Genomic DNA, 25415 nt, shown 5'->3' on the forward strand with positions numbered 1-25415 from the left:
TTTTGCAGGTCTCTCTACAGATGCCGCGCAGGCTTGGGAACAGTGCGTGATGTTTACTCGCTATTTGAAACTGTTCAACGTTTCTTCTTCCCGCGAGGCAGCCAGAAAGCGTCCAGAAGAACCGTTTTTACGGATTGTCTCCAACAAAACGTAGTGTTCTGCTTTTTCTTTTTCTTCCCATAAGGAAATAAAAGCTGCTGCCAAGAAGCGCAAATTTAATTGTATGCAAGGAATTGCATGCTTCTGCTTCTAACAGGGCTCTGTACGAACAACTTATTTTTCTACAGATTAATTGCGCTTATCCATGCATGACCGATTGTTTATTGTAAATCCTCAGTAATCTGTAATTCAAATCTAATTGGTGTTCTTTCTGGGTCCTATTCAAAGTCATGAACAAATCACAAGGAATGCAGTGTGTTGAAAAAAATGTTTTTATTCATAAGCGTATAATATAAAGCACTGCAGTAGTTACCGGCAAAAAAATTAATATATATGCAAATAAAGAATTTATTCTTGGTTAATTATTAACAAATACAGAAAACGTGAATATTCACACCCAGGGCGGGCCAGCTCTGCAGATGCAAAAAAAAAAGAGAGAAAAAATCAACAACAGACAATGCTTCAATAAAATATGAAAAATTAAACCAGTCACGAATGACGGAATCAATGCATAGCGTGCACTCAAGTATGGAAGCTTTCTAATCAAATGTTATAATTGTAAATATGTATACACAGCGAAAAAATAAATACTTGCGCCTCATCTTTGACAAATATGGTACATTTCTTGCCGCGGATCAAGGAATAAAAACACGCAGAAATGAGCAAAACTAAAACACTAAATGACAAGCACTTAATATGAAAGCAATATACACTTCATTATACAGGGCTGAATTCAAATATGGACACTAATGCGTCTTTTCTTTTTTCTTCGAGAGTTTCAAGCGACATAAATACTTCACAACTACTTCACAGAACTAAATCGTATTTCTCTCAAGGTAAAAGTAAGTTGGTTACATATAAAATGCTTGATTCAGCACTGCTGTGCTGTAAACGATATGCAAGAAGGCAATAATACAATGTAGTTGTACAAAGAGGCAATGTGCAGTTTTGTTTGACGCGCTATGCACTAGTTACGTACCGCACTCTCACTTACTCCTCCTTAACTTCAAATGATTTATTTTTTCTCTTTCGGAACTCTTGTCGCGGTTCAGCGACTTTGCCAAAAAGCAAAGCCACAAAAGCACGTATAATTTTATTACCTGAAGTGTGAGCGTTTTCTCAAGCTCCTCACAGCCCAACTTTGGAAGCTCCACACTTTCCAAGAAGGTTGAAAAATCTGAAGTGCTTGACGCGCTCAATTTTCTGGAGCTGAATAAAACTGTGAACAAATCCTCGAGCGTACTAACAAGGCTAGAAAGGAGTCCAGATGAATACAAAAGACCACCTGCGTCAAATTTCTGGGTGAACTCTGACCTAGCATCATACATAGAGCAGTCTTTGTGGTCAGAAATCTAGTGCAGGTCTCGCACCATGTCTTTCGCAGCATCTTGCGAGCTGCGTATTCCACCTTGTCTTAAACTAACGGGCTTGAACCTTTCTTTACATTATAATTATGTTCTTCCGGTGGTAGTGAATTCAGCGTAGCCTCTGCATCCCCCAGCTTTCCGTCATCGACAAGTTTGTCGAGTTCATCAATCATTCTTGGGCGGCTCTTAACTTGTGACACTGAGGCTTGGCCCAACAGTGAACTGATTACCTCAGGGCTACAGTTTCCTGTGCTGGGTGGCTACGCGAGGTTATAATTGTGGGGTGGTCGTTTGCTCCATTTGCCTGCCTCACAATTCCAAAGACGTTTTCCAATTTATCCTGAGAGAAGTGCGAGGTGAGAATATATTTAAACTTGTATTTCTGGCAAAGATAATTTGCAACCTCCATCATGGAATTTAAGGTGACTCGTAGGCCTTCGACTGAGCTGTCACTTAAAAGAAGCCATTTTTTAGTTTTTTGCGTGCTGTTGCCATTCATTAAGAAAGCTTAAATATTCTTTCAGGAATTTTTCTTTCAAAGAACCGGGCTTCAATCCCTATCTTGGTATCCTCGACGTCATAATCTTTATAAGTTTCGAAAGCTTTGCTATAAATGCCTCTGTCTCACTCGCTGAATCGTACGCTTTTTTGACCTCGTTCCTATATAGAAAAAGGCCTTTTAGGACCTCTTCACTAAACAAACAGATTGCCGGGCCATCTTTTCAAATCCATTTGGAAAAAGATGAATTCTATTAATGTGAGGCATAACTTTCAACGTCACATTTTCATTGTCCTTCTTCTACGCCTCTGATGTATCCCGCATGCACGTGACCGCTGGGCAAGTCAAACCCTGTATTCAAAAATTCATTGCGCACATTCTTCACCAAGTGTGGGAAGTCCGACAAGAAGTGGAGGGCACAAGTTTCATCCGCTGGATGTCAGCACTTGGACTTGATGTTTGTCACAGTGGCTGCGCATCCCGATGAATATGCGTTATTTTAAAGAATTGAACTTCAGAACAGGAAGTGTCAAACGGTTGAATTTTCCAGACATTTGCTTTTCCTAAAAGCATAGGCGGCCTTCTGTCACTATGAATATAACTCTCCACTAGCTTATTTAATATTGTAAGTGAAACGTTAGGACCATGCGCTTTTGTATCGACCAAAATGCGTAGGGCTCTTTGCTAAGGTTGTTTATAGTAAATCAATGCTAATTCAGGACGAAAGTAATGTAACTAAAGATTGGGATCAATTGCTGCCGGAAATACTACAGTTTAATAGCTGCAGTTCACTCTAGTGGACATAGTCGACCGTTGTAGGTGAGAGACCTAATGTCTCGTACAAGACACTTCGATCTAAAAGATACAACAGAACCATTGCAACTGGGCTTCTGATATATAGCAATCTTTTTCTAAGCATGTTTAACTTTGACCTGCCTACAAACACTAAAATCGACGGTGTAGCTTCACACAGTACTATCACAATTAAAAAATATCGCTGCCATACCTTTTATGCCATAAGTCCGCCACTTGCTCAGATTCCAGCTAGCGCCATCACAAGTGACTCCATCAACAAAGAGGCCAGCCTGTTCGCATAGAAGCATCCCTTCGAGCACTATCTTTGCCAGGGCGCTTGCTTTTACGTTGCATTTTGATGCAAAAGTGGCCAGGACTTGCGTCCACCTGCCTACAACAAAAATAAAGACACAGCGAAAATGTTATGGCACTGAATCTTTGGCAAAAGCTTCCGCTCAAAGTGAATAAGAAAAAATGCGGCTTCCGGTAGATTATCTTTAAAAGGCTGGAATATAATGACCAAGCCGTGGTCAGCTAGTTGATCCGCAGAACCGGTAGAATGGTCCGAAGTAAAATTTCCTAAATCAACGAACTTCTCCAGCGATCCTGCACAATGTCAATCACATAACATAAGAAAAGTTACAGATGACTTAACTTCAAAAATTAGAACTATATATGCTGCAACATTGCCTCCCAATTAATATATTTTATAAATAGAGCATAAACAATGTATAACTGAAGCCGTTACATTGATGCGCTCTGAAAGCTTCATCTCATTGTCTTCTCATCGAAGACGGTGATTCCATGCCGGGAAAAGTCGTTCATTGTTTGTGTTTTCTCTCGCATTGCCCCAAAAACCTTCTCGTTGAAACCAAATTCACTCTTAAAATGTTGCGTGGCTTTCTTGAGGCAGGTACGGCTGGGCAGCATCAGAATCTGGTGTCGCCCTAAGTGTTCATACAACTTCGGACTACGCATAAGCATAAGTATGCATTCCAAAAGCCATTCATTGTCGTGCTTCATGCCATTTTTCATTTTTCTTTTGGCAGCTTCAAAGCATGTACGGACAGCAGCCTGTTGCTTGCTTGGCAGGCCTTTGATTTTTTCTGAAAGTACTTGTTCGGGCAGCTGCTCGTTTTTTATCTTCATTTCGCTCACAGTCATCTTGGCCTCTTTTAGCTTCAATTTCAATTTTCTCAGAGACGGATGAATTGTAGAGGCTTTCGTTTCCTTCGCAACTCTTTTGCATCTTCTTCGAGATAGCTGGTTTAAAATAAGATTTTGCTGGTACTTGCTAGAAACACATGCGATGTCTGGATTTGTTACCAGGAAACTACACTTTTTGGAAAAGAAGCTTCCATTAAATGATGGACATTCTCCAGACACAGGCTTTACACCTGCTTCAGGGCTCTAATGCTGGTTGCTGATTTGATAGATCAATGCTTCTGCATCAGCTGTTGTCGGAACATTTCTTCTGTACAGTGCCTGCCCTCTTATGAAGATTTCAGCTAGAGGAGCCACTTCAGCTGTTGTAGGAACAACGGATGTATCAATTCTTACCAGCTTCCTCAAGGCTAATGACTTCACCTGTTCAGTGGCATCAAGTTCGCATTCAGTGTAATAAAAAGCATCTTCACAACTTGCAATTATGATTCTCGACCACAGTGAATTTGCAGGGCGCCAAATAATGCATGTTGGTACTGTCCAAAATCATCTTCTGTGGTTAATGTTTGGCTATGAGTGTCAATTGCATTAAGTGCGGAGGCTGAGGTGCTTGGTTGCTCACCTGTTGGTTCGTCTGCTGGTTCTGACTCTGCGTTCATCAGATCTTCAAGTCGCTTCCGTTTTGCAGTAGGCAACTTCTGGTCAGAAATATTTCTGGCCTTCCTTTTCTTTGACAGGGACTTGGAAATATAGCTTGGGGCATCCGGAAAGATTGTAGGAACGGCATCGTTTGATAGCAGCAGCCGCCCCCGAGGAATTTCCACGATCGTGCCGTTAATAGTGGTCTGGTATGTCCATTGGATGAAGTGCGCCTCGAAGTGACGTTCGCAGACCACGATGGCTTGGTCCAGGACTTTATCGCCTCTCTTGATGTTCCGGGACCATACCTCTCATTGACCTGCCTCCAGCGGAACCAGAAAAATGGACCGAGATTCCTTACAACTCCGATAGCCGCTGTTGCAGCCTGGTATGTAGCACGTCCTGTCCTTGATGTCTCGATTACGACCCGTCATACTTTCATTCTAGCAGTTGGAAAGAACTACGTGCAGACTGATAGAGCACTAAGAAAACGACGCCGGGCGAGTGCTGAGTAACTAGTGATGTTTATTTCTCAACTAGTGGAGCTTAAACAGAGAATAGGTGAGTAACTATCCCTTTTCCAACAAGCATGTGAAGAAAATAGGATGCGTTCAATGCACCAACTATGGCCTGCCTCTTGCAACCAGAAGAAGCTCGCAAGGCATGCATGCACAAAATGAAGAACACGTGCTTTGGAAATCGAAACTATGCCGCACATGTGGCACTAAGTGGCGGGTGTATGCGAGAGGCAGTGAGGAAGGAAAGCAAAGCAAAGCCCATCGGGGAAGTAAGGATCCCAACTTATCTAACCTTAATTCTTTCCCTGGCTGCCTTCTACCCATTTCCGGCGTCTAGCTCTCACGACGCTTATCTCACATTTCGCCATGTGCATTGCTTGCTTTCAGATTTCCAAAGCACCTGTTTTTTTCGATCGCAGTGAGCGCATACTTTTATCTCACCACATATGGTGAGATAAGATATGAACGATGCACCTTCATGTAAGCAAACTAATAAGTTACAGAATGTGCGTTGTGTATATGTCGAGCATGGGGGCAAAACGTTTCTATATCAGGGAGGGAAGGTAGGGTCTGGCGAGGCTGTACTGGGCTTCCGCGAGGTGAACAAAAGGATAAAAGCATGCGGTGCAGCTAACGTCAGGCAAAGGTACGGGCGGGAAAAAAAAAAAAAAAAGAAGACACGAAGAAATACGGAGGGAAAGGAAAGGCTGTAAATATTTACTGCGTTTTTTTTCTCTCCACAATGTCTCCACATTGTCTCGGAGCTGTGTACAAGAACTGTGCAGGCGAGGCAGAATTGGGTGGTTATAATAATTTGTAAACCGTACTGTAAAACTAGATATCAGCACACGCAGTACATTGTGCACAAGATTCGTATTGTTTTCCGGGTTTCAAAAAGCCTGAAGGACTCATCCGGCCAGCAATTCATCTTGCTATCAGTTTGCTGTGTGAAGTATGCACCGCGTACGTGAGAGTGACCAGGAGTATGTTTGAGTGTGACTGTGAATTTTTTTCGAGAATGCCATCAGTTCTAATGTTTCTTTGGTACGCTCTAGAATCCAGTAATTCATACAATTTTTGACACATCAAATAAACCTGGCTGCGAATGGTTCCCTTATTTACACTGACATCTATATAGGCCGTTATGTTTTGTGGCATGTTCTGTGAATGGCATATAATCATAAACTGCTGAGATGATTCCTCGCTTTCCACTGTTTTCTTTATAACATCATGTAACACACCGTGATAACATAGTATAGAACTTCCGTTCTTTCTCTAACGCCAGGCCCTCATGGGCTTCGAAAAAAAAAAATAAAAAATGGGTGTAGAAAACTAGTTCCTTCCCATTTGGTCAATCTGTGAATTTTTTTATTTTGCTTTCTAAAGCAATTTTCCTTGAAGGGGGGGGGGGGGGGGATATTATTTGCATATTATCGGCTAGCTTCTTAAGCATGCAGAAGTAAAACACTAGTGCTGTTCGCTTTTAGTCTCTCATCACGCTTCAAGCTGGTATCCCACATTTTACTTGTGCTGGATACTAACGTTCTTTGTGGCTGTAGGTGAGCACTGCAGTTATCACCGTTTGCGTATGAAACAACGGAATACCGTTGTGGGACTATTTTGCAGATGGGATCTCTTAAGTCAGCGCTCGAATATGTATATAGTGTTCCATAGTTTTCTTCATGCATCTCCACACTGTTCTTTTCAAAATTTGGACATTCCAAAACGAGAAGCAGGTGCTTTGGAAATTATTAATGAAGCCATGCATGCGACAAACGGTGAGTGAGCGTGTTGCGTGAGTCGGAATTTGAACGCCCCCCTCCAAACTGTTTTCCTCGTAGCCCAACTCATATGTTGCTCCGTCAATGTGCTGTCAGTGGGCCAGAATGGGAAAATAAAGCCAATATTTACAAACAGGGATGAGCCCCGTTAACCAATATATTTGCAAAATGTTCTCGCCAACAACTCGAGACGACGAAAGCGCATACAAGAACGCACACTGCATGCAGTAGTTGCCCCGCCGCACAGCGTGCACACGTGCGCGCCCGGCCGGCTGACAAACCACTTGCTGGTGGCGCCCTCTGCGCTGGGGTAACTCCGTCATCACAAAAGCAGCCCCGCGCTCCCATGCATTTCGCGGCGCGATCGTCACACTGCCCAATGTTCTAGAGCACTATAATGCAGCATGCTGTTGCATGGTGTTTTTAGATAATGCAAGCTATTTTGTCAAGAAAAATGGCTAGACTCTCATCAAAAAAATAAAAATGGGTAGACTCTCATAAAAAGCACCTGCGTTAGAGAACTTTCATGCTGCCCCACAAACTTTTTATTTCACATGAACTGAAATGTTTAGCATAATAGTTAAAAATGACAATAACTGATAGCTTGTTAAAGCATGCTGGATTTCTATCACTCCTAACAGCATTTGCATGATTTCAACCTGAAAGAATTGTTTCAAAAATGGTAAGTTAAATTATTCTAAACTATAGTAATGCAGGCCAAAAGGGAAAAATGCTGCCTTGTATTTTACATACTGGTTTAACAGCATTTGTAAGTTGAACTACCCTATTTTACAAAAACCAGCACCTTCCAGTGCAAAACCAATTGTTTTTTAAACGTTTCTACTGAGGACGCTGGTGGCCTGGGAAGACACTAGTTCCACTTGTATGATGGGATAAAATACTGACATCTATTTTGCAATGCTGCAGGTGCATTGCTAGTATCCCACAACGCACTGAAACAAGTGGTGAATGGGTACTGGGGCTGCACTGGTCCCAGTCTCATTTTAGAAATAGGCAGATATATAGGGCAAATGAATAATAGTGTCACTGTTTTTTTAGAACTCAATGCACGCTTGAATATAAAAATAAGGCAGTTTCTTTTTTCTAACATTATTGGGAAAGTATCTTTCTTAATCAACCACCATCCTCACATTACCCACTGGTGAACAACTTGCATCTGAAAAATGAAATTAAAGTTGTAGGATACCTTCAAAATTTGAAATCATTCGTTGACAGCCCTGGAACACTACTAAAATATTAACAGCTGGCTCAATTGAAGGCTTTAGACAAGGCCTACAGCATAGCCCGTACTGGCCAAGAAGAAACTGCAGAATGAAACCAAAAAATGTGGAAAGAGCATACTGAACGATGGAGCACTACAAAAAAGAATGAAGTGCATGTAATATATAACACATAAAGCGTTTCTGCACTTTCGCACTCCTTGTGCTAATTATGAACCAGTTGAGCCCTAGGTCATCGCAGTGCTTCCTGAAGTGTTTACGTGTACAAGTTACAAGGAAAAGTGTTGTTGCTCCATGTGGAAGTTGTGAAGCTTCATCACACATTAATCATTGAAGGTGTACACTGGGGCTGTGAATTCAGTGATAATTACATGTGCAACAGCAGAGCATGACCAAACAGCAGAGGCTCCAAAAAATGTCAACACTGAAGCATGGCATGATAAAACATTTTCCACGCGTAGCACATTGTATGCATAGACATCCAGAACATCAGTGGCGAGCCTCAAGAGGCGGCAGAAAGCTCCACTTTTCAAGAAGTTGTAATTGTTATAGTGGCAGGCAGTCTGAGCACTTCGAAATCCCAAAGGTCTGAATACTAAATATTTGTTGACTAACTCGCAATGCAAAAATAACAATCCAGATTTATTGGGAATGTCTACCATAAATAAGAGAAAGCAAGGGGCCCACACCCTCATCTCCGCATTTTAAGCAGCGAATCGCAACTTCCTTTCTACCTCCTCATCAGTCCTCATGGTTTGCGTTGAAGTCAAGTTCAATCTGCACCCAACCACGCATTGCGAGTGAAGTGGCATTTTTTTAACACTTAGACGCAGCGATCATGCCCACCAACAGATAATTAGTGAACATCAGAAGCATATATTTTCAACATAGGCAGAAACACTAGCACGTGTAAGTTGCGGGGATATTCACAAGCGGCACTTTCGCACAGGTGATTGCCCAGTATGAGAACAAAGGGGCCTCATGAACAACATAATGTGTAAACGTTAAGCTGTGCAATCATTGTAGCCTTATGCATAAAAATATAGCAATCTAATGGAATAGTAATGCTATTCTGCATAAATATTTAAAGACTATCAAAAAGGATTGGGAAGAAAGCATGAGGGCTGGTATAGAAGCACCTTCCTGTGTCCTTCTTGGGTTAGTGCTTCTTTTGCTGGTTACACAAATTCAGTGCAAGAAGGAAGCTTCTAATGTGCAATAAACAACTGCACTTATGCCAGCAACAATGACTCAGAGTAAAGGAACGGCGAACAAAAACAATGGCAGACTATGCACATTATCACGCTTGCAGTAATATGTATAGGAATCCGCCTTTTTCACAAGGCCTCTTTTCATGTGCGCCTCTCCCCTGGTCGAAAACAAGGCACCAGCCCCCGCTGCGCGTGTGCAGTTCTTGGCCTCCTGATCTCGGGGGCCATGTGCAGTTCATATTCGTGACAGGCATACAAGATAGATAGCGGCAGCTGTCAAGAATACACACTGCCATTTCGCAGGTTCCACAAGGACGTTTTCAACCAGTAACAGACGAATTTTCAACCACTCCCAGAGGGCGTCACATTTTGTGAAAAATGCAGATTACAGGTAAGAACTAGAGGCAAATCTGTAACCCAAGGACAACTGGAACACACAGCAAATAACTGGTCCTGAAAAGGCAAGCTGTACACAGGCAAGGTCCAACGCTAAAATGGCATGGAGTCTCAGGCATAAACTAAGGCGTGTGTTTTCAAGAACTCCTCACAACAGAATAATTCACTGCATGAGAAAATCACATTTTCCAGTTAGTTTCTCAGTGGCGCGCCTTTTCGCGTCTTTACACAGTAATTCATTCCCGCCCCCCCCGCCCCTCCTCCCTCTCACTGTCCAGCTGCATTCCCAAACTGCACCCCCACACCTATCTCTCGATACCACTGAGTTTGCTATAATCAATTGTTTCTCATGTGACTCTGAAGTAATGTATACCAGTGGCTAACACAATGGAGTAAGAGTTATAAAAAGGGATAACCATTTCTTACATTAACAAAAAATAAAAAAAATAATAATAATAATAAATAAACAAATTCCTTATTTTGTACAACTTTAGGCAAAAAGAAGTAACAAATTGACAGTGCCACATGGTTAACGCTTGAAGGCATTACCTTTGTACAGCATGAACCTTGAAACACAGCAGTATTTTCTCCCAACCAGAGCGGTAAACCTAATCTCAGAAGCATTAAAATTGTTACATCATTTCAAACTTGGCTAGCAAATTACAGCATTTTTTTTTTTTCAAGCACTATACTAGACTGCCTTACACACCTTCAGAAGCATATAGGATAAGACAATACGACAAAATTTTCTTTTGAAGCAGTCTCAGAATGATATATTCCAGACGTCAAGAACATGTTAGGTACTAGCATGATTAAGAGACCACTTGCCAGCACATGCTGAACCCCAGCAAGCTGCCTGCGAGCCATCTGATAAAGCACTGCTGGTCCACTGTAGCAGAGTGCTTAGTCAAATGGCACACTGCACCAATCTCGACATTACCAGTGCTTCATCAGGTGACTCTTGTATGTAATACGACGTGGTAAGCATGTGATGGCAGGGGTCTCTTACTAGTGCTTTTGATTGTACTTACAGTACAAATAATCCTTTCACGGGAAAGAATTCGCAGTTGTGATGAAAGGCTGTATATTTATTTTAATTATGAATTATTAATACATATTACAAGTTAGACTATAAGCCATTTTAAAAACAAAGAAAATTTGCTAATAATGTCGGTTTCAAGTAGGATGTCTGAATATTCAAATGACAGAGAAAACCTACAAATGCGACAAACATAACATCCAGAGCTCCCAGCTGGTTCCCAATGTTTGTCAAGAGTTGCAGAATGCTCACTGTCTGTACATCTACAATAGAAATATGCAACATAACAGTGGTGTACCTCCTTGCAGGTAGAAAGAGCAGAGTTTTGTGGGATTCGGGCTTGCTGCGGCTGCCCTTTGCGCGGCCGCCGCCCGCTTCCCAGTTCTCCCCGTTCCCTTTCTCCCGCCTGAGGCGGCGGGGAGGGGCTCGGACGACTTGTCACTGTCGTTCGGGCCACAGCTCCGCCCTGGCGTCCCAGTGGCTGTTCTCATTGGCGCCTTTTGGCAGGAACACGGCACCACTTCGACGGCCGCGTTTGCGCGACGGTCCGAGCGGAGCTTTGAGAGAGACCCCCTCCGAGACATCGCAAGGTGCGTACGCAACTGTTCTGGTCTGCCGGCCTTTGTCCGCGCAGACCAGTGTGTACTCGAGTTCATCTGCTCCGGGTCATACCTGAGAGCACAATTCGAGCCTGTCGATCATGATCGAACGATCCGCGACAGGCGTACCTTGCGGTGGTTGCCCACTCTCTCTCAAAGGAACCCTCTGGTCACTGCGAGAGAGAGATCACAGCACGCCCTTGCGTGCTTGCGGCGCGCACTCCGTGTCACTTCGTGCGCGCAGGGGAGCCTTGCTCCTCGCGCGCTCCCGGGACACGGTGACTGCGTATGTGTGTGTATGTGCGTTTGTATATATGTGTATGTGTGTGCGTGTGTGTGCCGCTGGAGGATGGCGTTTCAATAAACGTTTCCTTTGTGAACTTGGAGGTTTGTGTCCTTGCAGCGCAGTGCTCTCCTTCCATTGGAGGTTGAGTGAGCGCTGCAGTGTTTCAGTGTGCGCGTGGTGACGGCTGATCGGGGCTTCGGCTCGCGCGACGCTCGAACCCGCGGTGGTTGGTGGCCTATGACCACGTAGAAACCACAGTTTTAAGGCAACAATTTAATGTTTCATTTAGGAAGGCAAGTAAACAGAATTGAAAACATGTAGAGGCACACAAACTGAGCCAAACATCTTACAGCAGAAATTAGCAAACAGTTTGTGAAGATTTCGTTTAGGTATCACCTTATAATTCTCTACTACCAGTTAAGCAGATTCAGAAAAGCTGCACCATTACAATGGAGAAGAACGATAGGTAGGTTAAATTTGGCTAATGCAAAAACTGTTACATATGAAGAAATGCGCAGGCTAGCCTAGGTTTTATTATTTGAGGCTTAGCCATGTTTTTAGTATATTTATAAGGCAATGCAAAATGGCAAAAAATGTAGGATATTAGCAAAAAATTGCCAACTAGATAGCACATGTAGAAAACAGAAGGAAACAGCTTAACGCTTACGCTTCTTTCGCCTTTCACTGATGCCCGCAGAATCCATTTCAAGCAGCCGGGCAATGTCCTTTTCCTTGCATGAAGGGTGTACCTCATAGCAAATAGCCAAGCGTCTTGTTAAGGCCCATTTCAACTGCCTCTTTGCCGTCCTTCTTGATCAGCATGTTGAAGTCATGTAAGAACTGCAAGTTTGTGTGAATGGTAGCCATTTAGAATTCATTTTACTCAGTGCTTTAAGTAACTGAATATTAAATATCATCATACATAAAACTAAGGCAATTGATGCCTTGGTACATATCTGAAAACAAACTGGCTTTAGCAAATACAAACATTTACTAAGGTTATAAAACTGCAGAGACCATCAGCATTTTGCCACTCGTCACCAGACTGCAAGCAATTTTAAGGTAGGTCTAATATAAAAAAGTAACGGCAAAATCGATGACCCTCGTTCCCGCAACTCAGCACAATGGCAATAAAATATGTAATATCTCTAAACTAAGGGTTCATGCTCAGCTTTAAAAAATAGGCTTAAATTCTCAGAGGCAATCTCTACAGACATACATCGCTAGCATAGTAAAATCTAATTTTTTCTGGGCTCTTTAAGTCAATAAACTGTGCTTTCAACACATACAATACATTACAAAGAGCATTAGGGTGGCTTTTGTGCAAAGAATGAGATGAGGAATAATGGGTATACCATTTCCCTCTATGAAGTACAACAAAATATCAAACTAATATTTCCAAAGTGGCTATATGTCAACTGGTAGTAGCACAGGCATTCAGTTGAAGCTACCTTCTCTGTTTGCAAATTATGAAAGAGAACTGAACAAGGGTTTAAAGGAGCCTCAGTTTGCTAGCCGAGCCAACATTTTGACAAAGGTTATCTCAGGACACCACAATCATGACTGATGGGATGTAAATTCCCTTTTAGTTCCGAAGAAGAAAAGGCAGGGATGGGGGCAGACGGAAACAGGGCAAGGAGTGAAACGTTTCCTTCGGTGTGAATTTCTATGAACCTGGAACCGGTGATTCCTTGACAGGAAAAAAATAAGCAGCAGCAGGAAAAGTGCAATGCAGTGTGGATGATGAGTGAGCATCTAAAGCAGGTTTCATGCTGACACGAGTTTCTTAAAAAGGGACAATTGAAAGGGAAATGAGGGCTTTTTATGATACAATTAAAGGAGCCAACAGTCTAGGAGTCCAAGTTAAGCGTATGGGGATATTTTTTTTAGTGTTCTGTAGTTGATCTTTACCAGAATCAGTCCTGTGATGGTTTCAGGGAGAAAGAATATAGATGCAAAGCGGAAGGAAAAACAATGTGCCGATGGTAGAAGTCGAATCCATGACCTCCAAATATCACGTCCAGTGCTCTACAAACTGAGCACAATGACTGCTGTCCAACCTTCCGCTTTCTTGGGTATTTATGTTGACTGTAACCGAAACCTGAGAGTGTACACCACCGCCACCCTCATCCATAGCGGCGGATATGGAACATCCTGTTATACCCCAAGCGTCACATAACACGTGATCATTATGGAGGGCAGCAGCTGTGCGAGAACCCACTTACACCACCTTTTTGGCCTTAAGACTGCCAGAGCCGAGACCCTCACAAGCTATTAACCAGAAAATTGAAAGAGAAATGAGGGGCTCGTTATGATACAATTAAAGCAGCCAACAGTCTATGAGTCTTAGGTAAACGTAAGGGTAACGTAGGTAGTTTAAACATTGCACCCAGGAGCAAAGTTTGGGGTAGTAGATAAATAGATACGAGAGGTGAAGTCATAGAGGATTTTATACAATGTAATAACATCTGTATATTTAACACTGGGAAACCAAACTACTGCTCATCTAGTTCAGGAAACATGAGCTGTGTTGATTTATCTCTCAGCTCAAACTCTATTTTACAAATTTTAAATAGGACGTTTCAGATAATACATATTGAAGCGATCATGCTAACCAGATTAACATTTTCGCCACTAATCATCCCATCAAATCTGTGACACTGGAAGCTGCATTTAGCCGATTGGGCACAGTTCTGAGAGGAGGCCAACCTAGATAAAATTATTTCAGATAATTATAGTATAGATGAACTAAATGACGCCTACACGAATTGTATCCTTACTGCATCACACATAGCAATTCCTCAGTCCTCTGGAGTGGTGAAACAAAATCGCAAAGTCTGGTATTCAGAAGAATGTAAAGAAGCAAAGAACGAACAAAGCAAAACTTGGGGAATGTTTCACAGGTACCCAACACAGGACAATTTCGTAAAGTTTAAAAAAAGCAAGAGCCAAAGCCCGACACATCCACCGCAGTGCCGAAAAACCTCCTGGCAGAATTATGTAACTTCAATAAACAGCTCAACAACATCAGAACAAATGCGGGAACAGGTTCGAAAACTAAATGGCAACTACTCTCCATTCACCGCTCCCCTTCTAACAGCCCCTGGTGTACAGACAACTATACAAGAACAGGCCGACATTTTAGGTGAATATTTTTCTGCAGTTTCCAGTTCATCTCACTACACTGAAACATTCCTAAAATACAAAAAACAGCTGAGAAAAACTCCCAACAAGTGGCGGTACAAAAGAACCGTACAATAGCTTAATTACACTACAAGAAATAAAAAATGCACTGGCTGCCGGTAAACAGACTGCACCCCGGTCCTGACAAAATTCTCTACGAAATGCTCGCCCATTTATCTGAACCCGCAATAGAGACACTATTAAAATTTTTAACAAAATTTGGGTGATAGGAAAATTGCCAGAGGTATGGAAAATAGCTGTTGTCGTACCATTTTTTGAAACCTAGAAAGGAGCTGACATCTCCTGGTAGTTATGGGCTCATTGCTCAGCTGTTTAGCAAAATCATTTGAAAGTGTTTTGAATATCAGACTAACTTTTGTTTTAGAATTTCATGAACTTTTAAATATTCATCAGTGTGGTTTTAAAAAAGGATTCTCAACAACTAACCCTCTCGTGCGTCTCGAAAACACTATCAGAAAGGCTTTTATGCACCGACAGCATTGTCTTGCCGTTTTCTTTGACCTTGAGAAGGCATATGATACAACTTGGAGGTTTGGGATATTGCACGACCTGGCAGATTTAGGCATACATGGCAGAATGCTAAAGGTTTTAAGCGACTTTATGTCACGTTGTTCGTTTCAAGTACGTCTTGGGACCACCTTGTCAAGAACCTTTCAGCAGGAGAACGGTGTGCCCCAAGGGTGCATTTTAAGCAGAACACTTTTCGTTGTAAAAATGAATATGATTAGCAAAATAATGCCAAATTCCATAATGGATTCACTCTATATGGATGACCTTCAAATAGCCTACACATCGTCCAACATGTCCACATATGAGAGACAGTTCCAATTAACAATAAATAAGCTAACGAAATGGGCCAGTGATGATGAGTTTAAATTTTCTCCACAGAAGACAGTGGCAGTTATGTTCTCGCTCAAACGAGGCATACAGCCCAACCCCACCCTACATCTAAATAAAATGAAATTGCTCGTAAACAATAACTACAAATTCTTAGTCATTACTTTTGACAAAAAACTCACTTTTCTTTCCTACATACAAGCACCAAAGAAGAAAGCCTCCAAATCTCTAAACATCCTGAAGGTCCTTTCACCTAAACATTGGGGATCTGATAGAGCATGCCTTTTGCATATATATATCGCTCTGTTGTGCGCTCTTCCTTGGACTATGGAAACATAGTTTATGGAACAGCTAAGCAATCATATCTAAAAAAATTAGATCCAGTGCATAACTTAGGCATCCTGCTTGTGCATACGGAATGTCTCCTGTGGATAACCTCTATGTGGAAACTAACGAGCCTCCACTAAAAGATAGTAATCAATAGTCACAACTTGCCCCTCCAGAGTCATTTTCACAAATAAACAGTCGACAAGGCCACTGATAATGCGGTTTGAAGATACATGTTGTAAACTCCATATTCTGGACGCATTGCCTGATATTGCTCAAAACAACAGCCCTCTACTGCCATATGGTACAATCTTCCTACAATCTGTGACCCCACTCTCATAGTTTCCAAAGACTAAAACCCCACAGCAGCACATTATTCAGGAATTCCTTAAACTTCAGGAAGAATACAGAAGCTTCACAGACTTTTATATCGATGGATCGAAAACAGCTGTGTACATGGGAAGTGCAGTTGCGCGAGGAGATTCAGAGGAAATAATAAGAGCTCAACACTTTGCATCTATTTTCACTGCTGAATTCCACGCCATTTCTGTTGCCATAGAGAAAATAATAAAAGACAACTCTACAAACAGCATTATTTACACAAATTCCCTAACCGTCCTCACAGCTCTTAACCTCAGAAATGCAGCCGCTCCTTTACTCGGAGGCATAATACACAATATAATAACAGCCATTGCTCGACGACATAATATAAAATTCTGCTGGGTGCTGAGTCACGTGGGCATTAAAGGCAATGAGAGAGCAAACAGGTGTGCTGCTAAAGCTCGTGACAAGCAAATGAAAAGTATAAACGTACCTTACAAAAACTGTATAAACTTGTACACAGCAAACTAAAAGAAAAATGGCAGTCTTCCTGGAATAGTGAAGCGGATAATAAACTACTCTTAGTAAAGCCCATTTTGGGAAAATGGATGTTGTGCCGGCATCAGGAACGTTTCATAGAATATTATGCCGGCTTCGTATTGAACACACACACCTCACACATAATTTTCTGCTAACAAAAACAGGGATGGAAGCAGGCTCAAGAATTTTGGTGCAGCTTTGAGAGCAGTAATAAAGCCACTTTGGAGCAGCTTTGGAGCAATGAGACAAGAGTTTTGGAGCGGTTTCTAAGGTCAAATGCCTTTGATAATTGTAGTAATTGTAGTTTTCTCTTTCTGACAGAAAAATATGAACTCTCCAATCGATTTCTTTTTATGCAAGTTCAATGCCTCTCCATCCTCGCACACATTTCTGACAAGAGAAACCGCTAACATCTTGGAACAGACTAGCAGCAAACGAAACGCTTGATGGTGCGCTTCATAACTGAACACCTAGTGTGACCTAAAGTATTTGCCTATTTTGACTTGACAGATTCAAATGTCGAGTTTACCACTTCAATGCACTCAAGCAATGCCACTAATTTGGAGCTCAGATTAATGGGCATGACATTTCTGCTCTATATCTTGTGCATATCCTTTTTGATCCTATGCCTGTGTTGATAAATTCCTGAGCAGTGGTCAGTAATGCCTTCAGGAAATATAGATGGCACTGAAGGGTAGCCTTTTCATCCTTCAGCATTTTTACTTCACAACCTCCTGCTAATAGTTCTATCATTCTTTGCTTGAGTAATGCTGGGGCTCATTTTTAAGATCTTGGCAATAGGCCCTGTATGGCTTTTCAGCACTCTTGAGAAGCTTCCTAGTGAGTGACATCTTTGGAGTACCAACCCATAACGATTCAAGTATGATTTTGTCTGCCATAGGCCTGACAAGCTTGTTACTGACAAAGAGGCTTGATAAGTGTGTGCTTGTTCTTAGAGCAGAACCATTAGAATAACTCATGCGGTTTTTCCAGTCGGACAAGTTTCCTTCCAAACGGCTCACAGTAGTTCGTGCCTATCTGCTTCACTTGCTGCTCTCGCTTCTCTCTCCACCGGCGATTCAAAAGGCTGAGAGGAGGTGCTATGCCACATGCACAGTGCATTTTTTTTTTTTTTTTTGCAATTATCTACAATCGCTTGCGGCTAATACTAAATTTACTTGCAAATAAATATTTATTATGCCCCATGCTTCCTTCCCTTACAAAAATTTCATTTGTATTAAGCCCAGTGCAAGATGCATTATATCTTTGCCACCGGTGCAATGACATTGTTCCAGTGTTCTGCTAAATTTGATGGCAGAACACCAAACCAGCCAGTTTGGAGCAGTTTTGGAGCAATATTGCATTTTGGAGCAGGATGGAGCAGGGAAAGCAGTTTGGAGCAGAATGGAGCAAATGGAGCAGCACTTCCACAAAACCTCAATGCAAAAAATATGGAGAGGAACTATTAACCACGTTTTATTCTCATGCACAGGTCTCAAAACACTAAGAAAGAAATATTTTATCCTATTTTACAAGCAATACATTCCTTTTCACCCAAAACTGATTTTAGGTGAAGATGGACTTGTTGATTTGTCTTGTGTTTTCAGTTTTCTAAGGGAACCACGTCTTACACAAACTGTAGAATAAGTCAAGCATGCTTCAGTAAACAGAAATTAAAACCTTGCGCTTGACACATCATGGCGTTAGCAGGTTATGCGCCATAAAAACCAATGCAGCCCATGCTTCCTAAAAGGAAACTGTATAAACAAATTGTAGTTTAAACACACCCATGTTCTCCTTTTTCACAAATTAAATTAACCTTGCTCTTGCCACATGATAGCCTTAGTTGCTTCTGCGTCAAAAAACACAACACAAAAACTGGATTAAGGTGGGGTACCATGGTGGCCACGTTGGTATTAGTTTAAATTCTGCCACCAGGCTACGCCACTGATTCACGACTGAGAAAGTGCCACCGGTTTCGCCCCCAGTAGCCCCGAGCGACTCAACCTTCGCTTTGTAGAGAAGCTTTCTTTTGTTGGAGGGTAGGTTTTCAAAGCCCCATGCTTCTCCCCGCCTTGCGCAGTGGGGAAGCGTTCACCTGCTCCCAGCTTGACTACAGTGGATAGCTGGACTGCGGGGTGCTAGCTTGCCTTTTTATGGCAGAATTGAAGCGGCAGCAGCGACGCGCACCACCGCCGCTCGATCCGGCCATGGCCGAATGTGCGTAAGATAAATAAAAAGGACATCGATCATCACCCTTTTGTTGTTGTTGTTCACTGTTCTTGATAGAGTGGAAGCTTGAGGAAATTGGTGATACATCGACATACTTTCACGATAGCTTCAGTGTATACCAAAAAATGAAAAGTGCTATATCATGTAAAATAGTTCTGAAGTTGTTTCCACCACTGCGAACGGCAGGGGCGCCCTGGCCAATTCAAATGCGCACTGTAATAGGTAACTGTGCTCCAACGCGCCCATCATCCCTTGAATTGGCGAGGGCGACACTGGCAGCACAATCGCCTATTATAGGAGGTGGTGGTGGTTAATTTTTAAATAATCAAACAAAAGGAAGGAAAAGATTGCTGCCGGCCACGGCAACTGCTGTATAAAACTGGGTGTAGAAGACTTCTAGTGGTATGACATCGTCTCTATGTTGAACTCTGGGGAACACTGCAGTCGCAACGTTCCAACGAACCTTCTGCCCTAGCAACTCGCTGCTGTTAATAGCCCCTCTGTCTCATTTTTCTTATTCTTCTTTTACTACTTCTTTCTTTTTCTTCTTTTATTTCTTTTTGTTCTTCGGACAGTATTCTTCTTTTACTTCTTTTTTTTCCTTCGGACAGTCTTCTTCTTTTATTTCTTTAGACAAGCACAGCAAAATGGCGAGATTGTGGCCAATGTAGCTCCCCTCGCTACAAAAAATAAAATCTAACGTTCGCTACAGACAACATTCTTACGCAATCTAACGTTCGGAAATGAAAATTTCGAGTGACATTCGGTAACAACAACCGGTGAAAGAGTCGCATACCGTAGTAATTTACAGACGCGGGATCTAACTGCAAGACCTGAAACGCACAGCACAATGCCAAGAACAAAAGCAAAAGTATCGTTTCTTGTCCTGAGAATTTTCGTGTATTAGCTTCAAAGCAAGCAACTTCGCCTTTGGAAAAAAATACACACCTTTCGGCTTTTCTGCAACAGCAAAATATGTCCATATTGGGCTACATTTCACACACACACGCACGCACGCGCGCACACACACGCACACACAAAAACTCGTTTCACGACCTCAGTGCAGTACAAAAGAAGAGAGCACGCAGCAATAACTCCACTAGGAAAAGTGCATGCCTTATTTTGGCGAAGCAGAGTGTAGAAATAATGAGAAAACACAGCATGCTTGTAAGTATGTTGACTTCACTTTTCTGCTCTGAGGAGCCTGCACATTGGGACACGAGGTTGGAAGAAACGCAGGAAACCACTTTGTCTTACAAATTTACGACACGTGAATATGAACCGTACCTACTACAAAGGAGCTTTTTCAAGTAACGCCACCATGCATTCGCTAAGCCTCCTTGACTACCATTTTCGTCGGGATGCCAGGCGAAAATGGGAGGAGTTCGCCGCACGTGCTTTTCCACGAAACTTCCGTTTCACTGACGCCATGAGCCACTGCAAAATAATTGTGTGTAGTGCTAGCATCCTCTAGACCCTCGGAAATGCACGAATTGTAGTCTCCACCTCTTCTACACTTAGTCTCACAAGATGTTTGTAGCACTGCGAAATACATGGGAGCCCTACCCATTCAGGATCATGTGCACTATAATAAGTATTTGTGCTTTGAAGCGCTTCTCGTCCATATGCACTGTAATTACGCTCCTACTGTCACCCCCACCAATTCGGGGGCAGGGCGAGAGGCATGTGTGAGCACAATTACACCTACTGTATAGTGTGCATGATCCTGGTAGGACCAAGTTGCCCCTGCCTTTCACACTGTTGCAAACGGCTTCTCAGAAAAAGTATAGTGTAAATGCAGGGACAGGTTGGGGGGTGCTGTCAAGTTGTATCCGAAGATTACGAATAGCAGCAAGCAAAACGCTTTACCTTGGCTTCACAGCATAGTTACACCGCGGAAAGATTACTGACTTCGATAGTTTGAAGGAGCGCCGTCACACGCGCCTCTACTGGCAATTGAATGAACTCAGTTTTGCTGCTTTTACTTAGATGACGCTAGATGTAAAAACCCTTAATGAGCAATTACAGGTACAAATACTTAATATCACCATGGCTTTTGCTTATTATTTGAACTTTAGTTTACAGTAATACAATATTAAAAGGAAGTTGACTCAAACAAGGCTCACGTTGTTGAGTATGGCGGCCGTCTCGAATGAATGTCGTGGAGAAAAAAATAGATTAAATTTGAAGGCTCAGTATAATCGAGCTAATTGTATAAATTGCGATTTACGTGCATTTGGCACAAGAATTACTATTCTAGTTTTGCCATACATAATTCATAGGCTGTAGAATGAGCGGTTTTTCTGGTCAAGCTATGCGATGTGAGGCAGTATTACAGAATCTTCAAATTGGAAAGGCAGTGGGACACCCGCCTTAATATGAATAGTGAAACTGAATTTCTTGCTACGAAGCGATAAGTCCAGTCCTTACTTGATACACTATGTAATGCAAATGTATTTGGTGCATCCCGCAAGCCCTCACTCTTAGAGTCAACCATAGAAAGTGTCCCATTTGCTCACCAAGCTTGTCCTCATGGCTTTGTCGCCAGCTATCTAGGACTCCAAATAATTTATGTCATCTTCAATTTTTAGAGGCAACTCTAAATGGAGGTCTTCAACACTGTCATCTTTTGTGCTTGTAAGCAATTTGAGGATTTTTTCGTTTTGCTGTTTAATGGGCTGAATTTCTTTTAGCAGGACGTATGTTGCACCTGAAAAAGGAAGGACTCACTGTACACTCCACAATGTTGACTATGTTTGAATCTACATATCAGAAGAATTTATAGTGAGCGACTCTGTAAGGCAAGCCTGACTAGAGAGCGTGAGCTGTACCTATCCCTTTAGAACAACTTTCACTGCTTGGCCTTTCAACTATGGGTTCTTCAGAGCAAGAAATATAGTGAGCACGTTTTCAGGCTCTGGGCACTTTTCTTAACAAATTGTGTCGAAACACATTGAGCAGGGACACGCTTCTTGGGGCTGCAAACCACGACAATATGACAAAATTATTAAGTAAGCAATCCAGTTTTGTTTGTAAGCAAAAAAAATTGCAGAAATGCAATTTCCTTTCAAGTGACAATAGCATTACAACTTATCAAGGACTACATCTATGTATAATGAGTAGTTCAACAGTAAATGTTATAAATAAATGAATGCTTTTTATGCCTTGATCATAATTTGTAATGATGGACATGTCATTTGATACCGCACTATGTCATCATTATCAAATCCCTCACCGAAGGTTCATGGAATATGAGAGGAACACGGCAGAGCGACATGCTTTTGTTGGTGTATTACTTGCGCACCTACCACAATATTGCATGCTAAGCATGACATAGAGTATAGGATTGTATCTAGTAATATTCAATGCACACAAATTAGAAAATAATTGCTATGATATCATCAGCAGGTTTCATAAGCAAGTTATATATATACCAGTCTGCATGATGTGATATGGCTTTCATTTCACCATTTTACTTAGACCTTCGCCCAGAGGCCAGAATGCCAATCATTATGATTAATGTGCACAATGTGCTTCATCTAGTTTGTGCCCAGCTTCAAGAATGACAACACGCTCTATGAAGGCTTTGGCACTTATTTTCTCTAGGTAAGCACTATATAAATGCAAGTGGTTTGCTAATGAAGACCTAAATTGGCTATTTCTATCCTGAACTTTAGCACAGAATTGCGAACTTAAAGTTGTCGAATTACTTCAGAAATGCCCAAGCTAAAGTCGTAAGGATTTAAAAAATGCATCTTGCGATTGTGGATTCTAGCATTGATATGTTAGCACTATCAAATGGGCCCCATGTCAAAGAAAGATGTTTACACAAATCTACACTGAATGAACAGGATGGCAGAATGAGCCATAGTTCATGATCACCAAGACCAGTTCGTCTCGTTCAAATCTGCAGCGGGAGTTTGGCCACACTTTCGCAGTTCTGCAGTATAGCACACGATTTCTTGCAATCCAGCATTGTCACACCTAGCATCATGAAACAAACATAAACGAAGAGCCCCCACTGCTATGGCACTCGACTACTGAGCCTGGCAATGCGGGCCCAACATTGGCCCTAGCGGCCACAATTTGGCACGGATTAAGTATTAGGATACCCACATGCTATGTAACATTGGTGCATCGGTAACGAACTCTAGCTGCTCGAAATTACTTCGTAGCCCTCTGTTATATTAGCATCCCTCAAGGGTCATGTACACCTGCGGTACAGTAAACCTGCCATTGCTCTCTAAACACAGTAAAATTCAAAGAAGAGCATATTTATGTTTTTTGGGTTTATATGCAGGGAAAAGAGATTTTGTACAGGCAGAGCTTAATGCTCTCGAATCTATGCACTGGTGTGATGACCTTTGAGAGGGATGCAAATTAACATCATAGTCATATTTATTAAACAATCTTTTCTTTAACACTTAGCTGCACTTTAGCAAGCTAGGCAAGTGAAACAAACAGGTTAATTTCAGCAGCTCATTTTGTTTCAGCAAGTACCCTTCGAAATACAGTAATTCGACGAAAGAGTAAAAAATAGAAATGTTTATACAGTATGCAAACAATTATGCTTCAGATGTCACAATGAAAGACAAATGAATCATGTGCAGGAAGCGCAGCCATCATGATGCCGGTCCATCACTTTCAGAGGGCCAGCAAGAGCTGAAGACCGACCAAATTTCTCCACTCCCTGATTCAATAATCTAATCACTCCTTCCTTATTGAATGAATTACAACATCTGTTCTACAAATATCGCACACCACGACGGCAAACGATTATGCCGATTGCTTAACACACTCAATCATTGGAACAAATGAACCACTGCTCTGAAGTAAGCATCAGAGGAGGCACTAGAAAGTTTCCTCTGGTGTATTGTCCGCAGCCTAGCTGACATGTGGTGTTGGCGGCATTCTAGACGCTGCCATTTACAAAACTATCGGGGCGAGCAACAAAACACGGGACCAAGGTAAGAAGGCTTAGACCATTCGATTAGGCATCAACAGCATGACAGACCACACCAGTAGGACCAGAAGTTTGATCGCGACTAACGACGGACACGAAGATATTGCAACCGCGCGAAGGATGAAGAGAAAACAGACAGGACGGTGGGTGCGAGTAGGTATGGTGCCATCAACTTGAGAATAACGACGACGAGTGCAATATTGAATTTCTGCGCACAGTGCTGTCTAATTTCTTCCAGCCCCCTGTCCTTCCAACATCACAACGCATTTAAACAAATCGAGAAATAAAATCCAGAGTGTATTTTCAAGATACTAACCGTATTTCCAACCGAACGCCGCGGTATTTTCCCACGACATGCAAAGGAAAAAATAACAGGCACGAAAAAAAAGTTGCGATGATGATGTTGGTCGGCTCGGAAGGAGGCTGCTGCTGGCTAATGGGTCGATAACTCAGGGGCCGGCGTTGCTGCGACCCGGTTGGAATAAGCTAGAAGCTTGGTGCAACCGGGTGAAAATAAGCAAACCGTTATTGCAACCCATGGATTGGCTTGGCTTTGTTTATTATTTGCGGATTGGGGTTTTTGCAGGAAAGCCAAAGGCAGATCACGTGTCGTGTGTTTGTAAACGACGTTTGGAATGCGTGGTCGTGTGAATCGCGATTTTTGCGTCGTGCACATTTCGTGCCTCAGTGCTCATCTTGCAGTTTCTTCATGGATTACGTTAGTAACGACAGAGGCGATAGACGCAGTAGAGGCTTCGTGCATCCACGGAAGTTGAAAGAGTGCTCCTACCTGCGAACCCCGTCGGTCTCTCCGTTCATTCTGCAACAAATCATATTTGCGTGTTGCTTCACGAACAGGGCGTCTTGGATTTATTTTTGAAGCATGAATGGTGCACAGTGTGGCATACTAGAAACCAAGAGCGTATGTAAAAGGCCTGTGTATGGGGATCGTGATTTGGTTTGTGCTGCCATGGAAGAATATTCTCAACGTGTAGGTGGTCTTGGCTTTCGTTTTGAAGGTTGCGGTGTTTATGTAATCACCGTATGTGATCGCTTGGCTGATTCTGGAAGGGTGTTTATGTGCTCTTTCTTTTGCAATGCCGGGCACTCCAGATAAAACGAGTCTTTTCGAAGCTGCGAGCAGTTTTCCCAAAACTGCCTTAGCGAAAGGACACTTCTATTTCGCGTTATTCACGAGGTGTGCGCGTTCGCGTAGTGTACAAGAGTGTGTAAAAAATATTTAGCATTCACCCGTTCCTACGTTCCCTAAATCGCACAGGGTATAGGCACTAAGATG

At 42.3% G+C, this 25415-nt stretch overlaps 1 long non-coding RNA gene across 2 annotated transcripts; it reads right to left on the minus strand.

Annotated features, from left to right (window-relative positions):
- Positions 1-415: 415 nt before the first annotated feature.
- Positions 416-24566, minus strand: LOC146209344 (uncharacterized). Of its 2 annotated transcripts, none has more exons than XR_014703426.1 (4): positions 24435-24566; positions 12362-12534; positions 3032-3211; positions 416-572 (listed from the first exon to the last, which is right to left on the minus strand). It is a non-coding gene; the product is annotated as an uncharacterized LOC146209344 (long non-coding RNA). The 2 variants fall into 2 exon arrangements; XR_014703427.1 differs by having other exon boundaries at positions 416-2496.
- Positions 24567-25415: the final 849 nt, after the last annotated feature.

Source organism: Amblyomma maculatum, chromosome 1 (assembly GCF_055883805.1).
Source record: "Amblyomma maculatum isolate TAMU_Amacu chromosome 1, ASM5588380v1, whole genome shotgun sequence".
Classification (NCBI taxonomy): domain Eukaryota; kingdom Metazoa; phylum Arthropoda; class Arachnida; order Ixodida; family Ixodidae; genus Amblyomma; species Amblyomma maculatum.